Below are 13,663 nucleotides of genomic sequence, written 5' to 3'. Positions count from 1 at the left end.
TTCTCTTCCTGTGTTTATTTCCTCTTCCCCTGTCTGTTCATCTCCTCCTCCCCCATCTCTTTGCCTGTCTCTTTCTTTGCCTGTCTCTGTCCATCTACTCCTCTTTCTTTTCTCTGTCAAGATCTTCCCTCCCTTTGACTATTTCCCCTTTACCTCTCTCCGTTCATCTCTTCATCTCTCCTATCTGTGTCTATCTCCTCCTTTCCCCTCTCTGTCTGTCCCTTTCTTCCTCACCATTCCCTCTTCATAGCATCACCTGAACCCCAATAGGAAGCATTTGGTACTTACCCCACTGTATTTCTTTCCAGATTGTAAGTAATATGTGTACCAAATTTGTTTGGAATGTATACAGGTGTTTGGAGGACTTTTTACCCTAGGCGTTGCCCATGTATTCACTTTCTACATTTATATCACACACATTTAATGTATTTCACTCATATATGCACAAATATTTAATCTGTATTTCAAGCGAATTTCACTCTGCAGTTTCGTTTTCACGCAGTTCTGTGTTTTCGAAATTATATCTCCTGAACTGTGAGTCGCACAAGGATATAGAAGGGAGAACCAATAGAGGCACTCAAGGTACCCTCCGCCACACACCGTCAGGTGGCTTGCGGAGTATGGATGTACATGTAGATGATTTGGCGGGTACATCTACCGGTCTATGTGAATACTGTCTGCCAGATGTGTTGTGGGTGCCATTGTAAAGAAGTAATAAATAAAAACGTCATGCCTGATTCGGCAGTTTTGCTGAATGAACAGCGAAAATGTAGTAAGTGACAAACTTTTTTCGTCACTCTGTTCGGGATGTCTGTGAGAAAAAGTCTGGTAACCGTTTTAAATTAAGTGTAAAATTTGTTGCAAAGCACTAAGTACTCTCATTTGCAAATACTGGCTGAATACAGTCTGGCTATTTGCGTGTCGTCAACTACGACACATTTTCACTCCCAACCCCTCCCCCACCTCTTTGAGTGGCGTGTAATTCTTACCCACAGCAGTAAATGATATGTGTACCAAGTTGGGTTGAAATCGATCCAGTGGCTTAGGAGGAGGTTTGGAATATACTTTCATATGTCCACTTTTATAATATGCATTGGTTCGGTACTTACGGAACTGTAAGCAGCTGTCAGCGCTAACCACAAGCAGGTCGGTATCTCACCACCTTCTTCCTTCCAAAACCAGTCCTAGAGGAAGCGAGCAGTGTGAACCGGAAAACAGCATCGCAATCATGGAACAGACATTGTACCATGGGATGGACTTGATCAGCCAAAACGGTCATATAATCGTTGGCGGCAATGTGACTTTGCAGAGTAACTATGGCGCCCATGGAATACCACGAGATGGTTGCCACAATCATCAACGAACGCCCGCCATGTTTCACTCATGGTACTTAATCTCTCCCAGTACTTGAAGCAGTGTGAAACAAGAGTCATCCGACCAAATGAATTTCTTCCGTTGCTCCATAGTCCAGGTTTATGGCTTTGGCATCATGTTTTGATGTTACGGGCATTTGCATCAGTGACGAGTGATTTTGGAATTTTAGTTCATCCTGCGATTCCCTGAGTATGGGGCTCCTTTTGTGTTATTTTGGTGCTGACAGATTTCATGTGTGTGGCATTCAGTTCTGCAATGACTTTTGCACCTTTCCTCCTCCTACTTTTTGTGGGAATATTTTCAATGGCCGATTGTCACGATCACTCAAGAGACGCTTTCATCTTTGTTGTGAGTAAACGGATGATGTTTTTCCACGTTTCATGTACGCAGTACAAATCTCCGATACCGTTTCCCTTGACACACCAAACACTTCGGCTCCCTTGAATACACCCACCACACGAGCACCAAGGATTTGCTCCCGTGGGACTACATTTAGCGCCGACACAATGCGCTCTCAAATGCACAGAATACTGTTCTGACCACGACGGGCACTTGAAATGCATTGAGGGCACAGCACAGGTGCCGTTCGTGGCGTAATATAACAGCTCCACTTGCAGACCTGGCTAGCATCTGTATTTATGTTGAAGAATGCGTTTCTCGCGATGTCTCCATACCTTTGACCAACCCCTTTCATTCAACTTCCGGGTAGTTTACAAGAGACTCGGAATCACACAAGGGCACTAGTGATGACTGTCTACTTGCAAAGATCTTGTGGTCCAGATATCTCTGCGACAGGTCTTTGTCCTCACATATCTCTATCCACCTCTTGTCTCCAACAGTTCCATTTTTCTCATTGCTTGATCGAGTACAGAATACTTTTGTTCTCAAAACAGACTCCGGCTTTGGGTTGTCTTGTGTCATACACGAGTAGCATGAAAATGATACTGAAATGTACGTCCTCTGTGTCGCAAAAGGGTATTTAGTGGATGGATGGCTGGATGGACTGACAATTGCTGGGAGCGTAAGAGTGTGGTCACTAACTCCCTTTCTCAAAGTACTGGCGCTGGTTCAGAATAATTGTTCAAATACGAACAAATGTGTACTTGTAGCTTGGTTACTCTGCACTACACTAAAAGTATACGAAAGAGAAATGATCTAAAACTGTATCTTCAGTGTCTCCACTATTTTGATCTATTGTTCAGTTCCTACACGAGTCACAAAAACTGAAACTGCTGACGACCTCACCCAATCTTTTAAGACATTTATTCAGTGAAGTAGTTTGATATTTTCGAAGCAGACGTTTCTGATCACTCCTACAAGCTACTGAATGAAGACCGCTAAAAGGCTCGTCAATCACATTCAGCATCCTATGTTACAACAGGAGTATTTGGTTGATATCTTTGAGATTTTGATAGCAATTTAGAAGTTTATCGAAAAGCAAGGAAATGCAGAATTTTATCCTCTACAAAACTGGTTAGTAAAGCATCGGAACGTTAATGTAATCAAATGGGATCTTCCATTTGTAGTTAATACGACGAAGCCAACCGTAAAAGATGTCAGGCTGACAAAAAACGCAATATCGGGGCTATCTGGTAGAAGTGACAGAGCATATCTACCGGTTCTTTCTCTTAAGAGTTTTCCAGCACACTTTCTCTGGTGTTTGGGCAGATATCTGCAGTTTTGTTTATAAAATGTGTGGCTGGAATCAGGCAAAGATATTACTGTCCGTCATGTCTTTCATGTGAGGCCAAATGCAAGAGAACTGAACAGCGCAATTATACACAGAGGCGCCAAAGAAACTGGTATGGGCATTCGTATTCAAATACAGAGATATGTAAACAGACAGAATACGGTGTTGTGGTCGGCAACTCCTATATAAGACAATAAATGCCTGGCGCAGTCGTTAGATCATCTACTGCTGCTCCAGCTACAATGGCAGGTTATGAAGATTTAAATGAGTTTGAACGTGGTGTTATAGCTGGCGCACAAACGATAGGACACAGAATTTCTGAGGTAGCTATGAAGTGGAGATTTTCCCGTACGACTATTTCACGTGTGTTCCGTGAATATCAGGGATCTGGTAAAACATCAAATTTTCGACATCACAGCGGCTGGAAAAAGATCCTGCAAGAACGGGACCAACGACGACTGAAAAGAATCGTTCAACGTGACAGCAGTGTAACCGTTCTAATTGCTCCAGATTTCAATGCTGGGCCATCAACAAGGATCAGCGTGCGAACCATTCGTCGAAACATCATCGATATGGGCTTTCGGAGCCGAAGGTCCACTTGTATACCCTTGATGACTGCACGATACAAAACTTTACGCCTCACCTGGGCCCATCAACACCGACATTCGACTGCTGATGACTGAAAACGTGTTGCCTGGTCAGACGAGCCTCGTTTCATATTATATCGAGCGGATAGCCGTCTACGGGTATGGAGACAACCTCATGAAGCCATGGATCCTGAATGTCAGCAGGGAATGGTTCAAGCTAGTGGAGGCTCTGTAATGGTGAGAGGCGTGTGCAGTTGGAGTGAGAAGAGTCCCCTGATACGTCTAGATACGACTCTGACAGGTGACACATACGTAAGTATCCTGTCCGATCACCTACATCTGTTCATGTCCATTGTGCATTCAGACGGACTTGGGCAATTCCAGAGGACAATGAGACACCCCACACGTCCAGAAACATTCTTCTGATTTTAAACATTTCCGCTGGCCAACAAACTCCCCAGACATAAACATTATTGGTCAATAATGTTCATCTGGGATGCCTTGTGACGTGATGTTCAGAAAGGACCTCCGCCCTCTGGTACTCTTATGGATGTATGGACAGCCCTGCTGGATTCATGTGTCAATTCCCTCGGACACTACTTTAGACATTAGTCGAGTCCATGACACGTCGTGTTGCGGCACTTTTGTGCGCTCGCGGTGGCCCAACACTATATTAGGCAGGTGTACCAGTTTATTTGGCTTTTCAGTATATTAACAGGGACAGCAAAACACGAAGAATAAACAGGAATCCAGCAGCGAGTCGGTAGGTCTGCACACTTGGAAGTAGCACTCAGCGCGGGCCAGGGCGGTGCTTTCGCTGCTGGCATCGAGTGTCGTTATCGCTTTTAATACATATCGATAAAAAATATCGTACTAGATCAAGCTTGGATCGCTCTACCGAACAGGCACGCAAAATACCGCTTTAAAAATCATTTGGTTTGTAACTGGAAACAAATTATGCTTTTCGCCGACACTTCTAGACGCACTATTTGCTTAGGCTTACTCCAGCTACACAATACGAAAACGAAACTGCGAATATCTACTGAAACAACAGAGAACATGGGCCTGGCGGCTCTTAGGAGACACACATAGTATATTACTAAACGACTGACTACCCTGGAACCCAGATATAGTTGCGTGTTCTTTCTAACGGGTTCCAGGGGCAACAAAAACTTCATTTTCTATTTTTTACGTAATTTTAATCGAATTTAAATATTTAAAATATTGTCATAATCCACTCATTAACAGGTATCATCTTATGTTAAAGCTTAACGCAATAAGGTAAGTATTACAGCTAAAAATCGCATGTTTTTCTTGAGGAAACATAGCTGATGGCGCCCAAATACGCGGGTGCTATTTATCCAGTATGGCCTATCTCATAATAAGAGCACTTAACAAATGTCAACAAACTCAACACATAATTTGAAACCATGTAGAAACTTTTTATCTCGGAAACCCCAACAAAATAATGAGAAGAAATATGCTTATTGCTTTCTGTATTTCTTCTGTTCATGCAGTAAAACTTCACCATCTGGCATGACATTTTAATTTATTACTTATTTACTACAGACTGTACTGACAACGTACTTTGCAGACTTTATCCACATATACCCGTAAATGTACCTGCAAAATGATATCACTGCATGGCACATATTTCAGGAGATATGATGTCATAGACATGGCGCTTGGTTCAAAATGGTTCAAATGGCTCTGAGCACTATGCGACTTAACTTCTGAGGTCATCAGTCGCCTAGAACTTAGAACTAATTAAACCTAACTAACCTAAGGACATCACACACATCCATGCCCGAGGCAGGATTCGAACCTGCGACCGTAGCGGTCGCTCGGTTCCAGACTGTAGCGCCTAGAACCGCACGGCCACTCCGGCCGGCAAAATGGCGCTCAATGAAATTTCAGCATCAAGCATTACGTTCTAAGTTGTTACTTATTTACCACTAACTCTACTCGCAACACTCTTTGCAGTCAGTATCTACGTATACGCCGAGGTGACAAAAGTCATGGGATAGCGATATGCACAAATACACATGGCAGTAGTACCGCGTACACGAGCTATGAAAGGGCTGTGCATTGGCAGAGCTGTCATTTGTACTGCTGTCATTTCTGCTTGCTGCAGGAAAATTCTTGTAAATAGGAACGAGTATGCGACAGCAAGAAGAATACGACAAAAAGTTGATATGGAAACACCGGTAACCAGGGAAACAGTTATTTTCTGTAGACAGCAATATCACATTTGGAATAAAATGCTTAAGGTGGATGACCACCAAATGTAGAGTAATAAATATATATATGTCGAATTACAAGTCCATGTGTGATTCCCAAGTCATTGGCAACCGCCTTATAAATTTTTATAGTGTCCTTAGCTAACGAGTGTTGTATTACCAGCCGGGGTGACTGCAATATACATCTACAGAATGGATTATGTGTTTGACCCTGTGCAAGATAGTTTTAAACCCTAACAACCAGTATTTACAGTGTCCTTCTCTGTACTCTCCACCAATCACAACCATGCGGTTGCAGCTAACAAATACTTACAGAACAGTTGCTGTATAGTTTTTTTTTAACAACAGTTTTCTCTATGTCTATTGAGGCAATAGCGATACATGCAAGTTGACTGCTGTCTTCGATGCTTTCCTGGAAAAGAGAACCATCTGCCTCTCTACTGACATGGATCAGCGTTAAAGAATAGTACACTCCTGGAAATGGAAAGAAGAACACATTGAAACCGGTGTGTCAGACCCACCATACTTGCTCCGGACACTGCGAGAGGGCTGTACAAGCAATGATCACACGCACGGCACAGCGGACACACCAGGAACCGCGGTGTTGGCCGTCGAATGGCGCTAGCTGCGCAGAATTTGTGCACCGCCGCCGTCAGTGTCAGCCAGTTTGCCGTGGCATACGGAGCTCCATCGCAGTCTTTAACACTGGTAGCATGCCGCGACAGCGTGGACGTGAACCGTATGTGCAGTTGACGGACTTTGAGCGAGGGCGTATAGTGGGCATGCGGGAGGCCTGGTGGACGTACCGCCGAATTGCTCAACACGTGGGGCGTGAGGTCTCCACAGTACATCGATGTTGTCGCCAGTGGTCGGCGGAAGGTGCACGTGCCCGTCGACCTGGGACCGGACCGCAGCGACGCACGGATGCACGCCAAGACCGTAGGATCCTACGCAGTGCCGTAGGGGACCGCACCGCCACTTCCCAGCAAATTAGGGACACTGTTGCTCCTGGGGTATCGGCGAGGACCATTCGCAACCGTCTCCATGAAGCTGGGCTACGGTCCCGCACACCGTTAGGCCGTCTTCCGCTCACGCCCCAACATCGTGCAGCCCGCCGCCAGTGGTGTCGCGACAGGCGTGAATGGAGGGACGAATGGAGACGTGTCGTCTTCAGCGATGAGAGTCGCTTCTGCCTTGGTGCCAATGATGGTCGTATGCGTGTTTGGCACCGTGCAGGTGAGCGCCACAATCAGGACTGCATACGACCGAGGCACACAGGGCCAACACCCGGCATCATGGTGTGGGGAGCGATCTCCTACACTGGCCGTACACCACTGGTGATCGTCGAGGGGACACTGAATAGTGCACGGTACATCCAAACCGTCATCGATCCCATCGTTCTACCATTCCTAGACCGGCAAGGGAACTTGCTGTTCCAACAGGACAATGCACGTCCGCATGTATCCCGTGCCACCCAACGTGCTCTAGAAGGTGTAAGTTAACTACCCTGGCCAGCAAGATCTCCGGATCTGTCCCCCATTGAGCATGTTTGGGACTGGATGAAGCGTCGTCTCACGCGGTCTGCACGTCCAGCACGAACGCTGGTCCAACTGAGGCGCCAGGTGGAAATGGCATGGCAAGCCGTTCCACAGGACTACATCCAGCATCTCTACGATCGTCTCCATGGGAGAATAGCAGGTTGCATTGCTGCGAAAGGTGGATATACACTGTACTAGTGCCGACATTGTGCATGCTCTGTTGCCTGTGTCTATGTGCCTGTGGTTCTGTCAGTGTGATCATGTGATGTATCTGACCCCAGGAATGTGTCAATAAAGTTTCCCCTTCCTGGGACAATGAATTCACGGTGTTCTTATTTCAATTTCCAGGAGTGTAGAAAGTGGATGGAGCGATCGATTGAGAGGAGTTGTAACGAGGTATGATTTAATGGTAGACTGTTGTTGCTTGTCATTTATCACGCATTTATCCATTTTTTTCTTTGTTCTCTCAGGATACATCAGTTGTGTGGTGTAGCTTACGATCGACTTGTATACAACTGTGTATTCTGTATGCGATTTACAGCGCTGTCAACCTACAATCGTTAACAGCAAACTTCTCCAAATCACTGTCAGCAGAGGGCTTCCAACGCATCGGTGAAGAATCTTGGTCATCGAGGAAAACCTTTTTCAACGAAGATTTATGCATAGTACTCCATTTCTCTGTCACATCTTGGACATAAATCAAGTCTTCAGTTTCATATAGGTACGAAGCAACTGTTACTTTAATTTTTATGTTCGCCCTATCCAAAATGCATACATGTGTACCATCGGGAAGAGGGCAAGTCTTAGGGTTTGTTAGTAGGTTGATATATAAGATGCACAAAATTTCTTATAGAAAACGAAACAACAAATGGGCATGTCAGTAAGATGACCATAGACATATCGAAAACAGTTGGAAAAATATAAAAAACACATAAAATCTGTATAATTCGGGGAAAACCTGGTATAATCACGAAAAACTGAGGTAAATATATTGAAATATGCAAAATCGCAGAAATATAGTAAAATTATGGAAATTGTCTGAGAATACATAAAATTAGAGAAAAATACCATGAAAAAGAGCACTGAGCAAAATCAATAAATTTGCGTGTTCTGGAAGAGGAGAGTAGACTGATGCTACATATATACACATTAATTGTGACAGGAGGAAGCATTCTAGAGACGTGGCGTTAAGGGAAACGGCAATATTATATCGCTCATGAGCAATACAACCTAACATCGGATCAGGACTTCTGTGTGCAAGAGGAAGGTTACTCGTCACGCTGGTGAACTGCGATAAGGCTGATACATCTACTCTTCCTACTAATCGTGATGTCACTCTTTTTTAGTAAGCATTTTCGGCTGCTGGCGATAATTTTATATGACTGTTGTGAACATATGATAATTTCCGCACAGTACTTGGGCTTGAACTTCGTAAACAGCAGGCGTCATACACCTCAGAAAATCTATGTAGTGTTTGTGTTACAAAGAATCGATGTTTTCTTTGGTGTGCAAGATAGTTTTTTCACTATACAGTTTGTCACGATAGTTTATCGTATTGAAATTTGCTTCTTACACTGGAATAAGCATTCCACGTGACTACTAGCATTTTACCGTGTTAAGTGCAGAACCATGTAACCTTTGGAATGTGTTTACATTCCACCATCATTTCTTTCCTTCCAACATGTTCTTGGTATGGACACCAAACACCTGGACAATACTTCAGAATTGATAGCACAGTTAATTTACGTAAAATATTTCAAACTACACCCGTATGGAGCTCCATTATGCATAAACCACATGTTTCTTCTTAACTGTGTTATATCACCACAGCCCTCCTATAGCTAGTACATAACGGTAAGAGGCGCTAACCTCCTCTACGTGCGCGCATCTGGAGAGATCTTGTGCACTTGGATAGGCGCCAAGAATAAGGTTGGTACGAATATAGTACCATCCAATTTCTGATGAGCTATACATTAAATTGAGAGCAGTGTTGTAGGGACAGTTGGTGAAAGACAATGCAGGGAGATCTTTCAATCCCAGACTTTACCCAATGAATGCAAGAATCCTCTGTAACTCCCACCCACATAGGGAATAATGTGCAATCGCAAATTATGCACTATGAATGAAGGGCTAGAAACATGCAGATGACGCAACTGCGTCAGTAAATGGTGTGGTCTGGGATACTTCGATATATATGTTAGAGAATTAACCATGAATGGACGTACTACAAGGCCATGTATCTACGTCAACAATCTACTATATGAAACATGCAAATTAATGGAGGGATGGCTTAGCGTTGGTACAGAAACTGGGAAGAATACTGTTGTGTCATCAGCCAGCATTGAAATTACATAAAAACTTGTAAAAGTGCTAAAATTGATAGCACTATCAACTGTGGTGCTTACTACAGTACGGTTCCCCGTATCAACAGAGTCTTTTTCCATCCTATCCATACACTGGTACTCTATTGATTACCAGATAATAATTGACTGATACCTCTTGTCTGAGGTGGAGAGAGTCTTGGTGGGAGTGGCACCTTCTGGGTATGGCATGCACGGAGCATTGATCGTGTTCATGACTGCAACATGAGGACTCAGTCGAAATGCAACATCTAAACATCTGCTACCATGTCAAAGTGGAAGGTGTGTCTAAATCTAGAGGTCATCAGTCAGCTTCAGGCAGCTGCTAGTAACGCCCCATAAGGCTACAAACTCTTCTAATGTCCATATGTCGCGATGTCTTCCTCATTTTTGTCAATAAGGAACACTGCCCCTGTCTGTTACTTCAACCATCGTGTGTGTTGTGGGAACCACATAGTTTACATCATGTGATGTCCAGCTTTCATTCAGATTTGTTAATGTACGTTTCGCAACTAACACAGACCTCAATTCATGGTGGAAAAAACAAAATTATGGCAGTGTACAAAGCTGTGGTCACACACTTCCTCGAAGTGTTAAGCAGAGAGAAACAATGCATGAAACTGACTATGAAAGAACAGTAGGGAGACCCTCTCTTCCGATTGATAGTCTGTGGGATGTAGTCCTCCTACAGTACAGGTGACCAAACCATAAACTGGTCTGTAGAAGCGACTTCGATCACAGGCCACCTGCTCCAATGGATCAATACCTGTATATTTAATTGGATCGCAAAATACGCTCGATGTCAGCATGTAGACAGTATTTGCTGTCGATACATCAGAGGACAGGGATGTGATAATATCTTATTGAGTTCTCTACCAGGTGATGTCACTGGAGTTTTTGTAGTTCGTACTTTTTCTCTGTTTGATGGTACAAAATAACGAGGAGGGAGAAAATGTTTCGGTGTCAGATATGAGTCCATCCTGGGGGACGCAGATCTCATTTGGACTGCAGTATCTGCACGTAGTTTGGTGATACACTACCATACAGTACCAAAAACGTTGTCCTTCTTCCAATTACTGTATGATGTGGAGTCTTCCTAATTTTCCTAATAAGACGCACCAATGAACTGCATGTACAGTCTTTCCTACTACCTTGTGTTGCAGGAGAAAGCTTCGTTTGGTGCTGGCCTTACACACTGTACAAGGTCGGCGGAGGTATGATAACATGTTCACATTTCTACCGAGTCGGCAAAACACGGTCCTGTCGCGTTAACTCAGCTCACCCTTTTCCCCCATGGGATGGTAAAAGTCTTAGATATAGCGCGCTCCGATTTCCGTTCGGTTCTGACTTAAATTGGAATGATTACATGGTCAAAGCTCCAGGGATGGCGAGGCAAAGACTGAGTAACAGTTACAAGATTCAGGGGACTGTCTAAAAAACCATGCCGGAGTTTTGATGTATGGGATCCTTAGCAAGTAGATTCGAAAAAGTTGACTCGTTCCGTGATATGAGAGTTGCACGAAAATAATACATTAGTGGCTGTAATCATTAATAGCCATATTCTTAGGATCCAACGACAGTATGTGGTCCAATTGACAGACTTGATCCAAAATCCCCGGCCGGCCTGTGTGACCGAGCGGTTCTAGGCGCTTCAGTCTGGAACCGCGCGACCGCTTCGGCCGCAGGTTCGAATCCTGCCACGGGCATGGATGTGTATGATGTCCTTAGGTTAGTTAGGTTTAAGTAGTTCTAAGTTCTAGGGGACTAATGACCTCAGCAGTTGAGTCCCATAGTGCTCAGAGCCATCACTGGCTCATACAGGCTCGATGACTCGTCGCCATATGTTGTGTGCGACTTCGTACACGACGGTAAGGAGAAGTGCGCTATAGAGTGGTGGGGCAACTGTCGTCATAGTAAAGCTGGACAGGAGCGGAAATGATGATATCACAATGAACAGAAGATTCCTTTAACTTGTGTTTCTACAAGTGAATGAAGACACAATACAAATATTGCTGCAAGACACAAAGTCCAGATACCACTAGGTCAACTAGGATGAAACACAAACAAAGGTGTCATAGCATAGTGGCACCAAGCACAAGTAATCTGAGAGGCTGCAACCGGCCGTCCTATACTGCAGCGGCAGAGGGCGCTCATAGTGCAGAGCTGCTCAGTTCACACACCACTGCCACCCCAGATCCCGTGCGACCGCTATCGGCACCGGAAGCAAACTTGCCATACCATTACCTATGTTGATACGGCTCTCCGAATAAATGAAGATTTATCAACATTAGTGTTCAAGAATGTAGTTAGAAAAATACATCGTTGTAACACGACGCTATTGAACATAACAAACATTCAGAGATTTATATAAGTGTATAATCATTCAAGACTATTTGGTTCTTTCAAGCATATTATTATCGATATGTATATAACTCAGCAACTCAGAACGATCTACAGCATTAAAAGTTATGTATATGTATGTTGTATGTTAACTGGGGACCTAGAAACGATGGAGAGGCTCCATCCCCGCCGCAGTCGCAGTGGTCCACAACCCCACGACGACTACCGCAGTCCACTTCACCCCTCCGCCGCCCCACACCGGACCCACGGTTATTGTGCGGTTTCACCCCCGGTGGACACCCCCCCCCCCTCACCCCCCAGGGAACGTCTCACACCAGACGAGTGTAACCACTATCTTTACGTGGTAGAGTACTGGTAGTGCACGCGTCCGTGGAGAACTTGTTTGCGCAGCAATTGCCGACGTAGTGTATCTTGAGACGGAGTAAGGGGAACCAGCCCGCATTCGCCGAGGCAGATGGAAAACCGCCTAAAAACCATCCACAGACTGGCCGGCTCACCGGACCTCGACACAAGTTCTACGGGCGGATGCGTGCCGGGGACCAGGCGCGCCTTCCCTCTACGGAAAGCAGTACATTAGACCGCTCAGCTAACATGGCGGGCTCAAGTTATATTGTATTTATTGACCACCTCATCTACCGATACAATACCTGTCCCACACTTTTCTCTTTATCAAAACGTTTGGGGAATTTCTTGAGGACTTGATTTAGGTATATGGCTCCATTGTGCTTTGTTCTTTACAGTCATTAGTTCATTCTGCCACTGTTTTTATTGCGGTGATGTCGCTTATACACTACTAATAAAATATGTCTGTGAACTTTTCGGAGGGGTGGTGTATGCCAAAGAAAGTAAACCAACGTTTATTGCATCTTCAGATTTAAAGAACGCTTTTGAAAATTTTGAAAGGAGTATACTCACTGAAATTCTGAAGGTTGGCAGAAAGAAATTCAGAGAGCGAAAGGTTATCTATAAATCGTAATGAAATCACACTGCAGTTCTGAAATGTCGCACCCCAGTTAGGTGGCACAGAGATTAGAACACAGGCCTCGTATTGTGGAAGACGATGATCCAAATCCGCATCCCACCATCCAGATTTAGGTTTTCCGTGATTTCTCTAAATCACTTCAGGTGCATGCCAGGATGGTTTCCTCCCCGTCCTTGACGGAACCCGAGTTTGTGCTTCGTCTGTTCGTCTGTCATGATCTCGTTGTCTGTGGGGAGTTGAACCCTATTGTTCTTCCTTACTTTATTTAAGTGTCAAAGGACATGAAAGAGAGGGAGTAATGGAGAAGGGAGTGAGACAGGAATTAGCCAATCCCCAACGTTATTTCATTTCTACACTGAGCAATCAGTACAGAAAACTAAAAGCGAAATTTGGAAAGGGAATAAAATTCAGGGAGAAGAAATAAAAACTAAAACGATTGCCGATGACACTGTAATTGTGTCAGAGGCGGCAAAGAACTTGGAAGAGCAGTTGAACGGATTGGATGGTATCTTGAGAAGGGATTTTAAGTTT

This window comes from Schistocerca americana, chromosome X (genome assembly GCF_021461395.2).
Source record: "Schistocerca americana isolate TAMUIC-IGC-003095 chromosome X, iqSchAmer2.1, whole genome shotgun sequence".
Taxonomy (NCBI): Eukaryota; Metazoa; Arthropoda; class Insecta; order Orthoptera; family Acrididae; genus Schistocerca; species Schistocerca americana.
The sequence above is the reverse complement of the archived record's forward strand: the minus strand, read 5'-3'. Positions refer to the sequence as shown.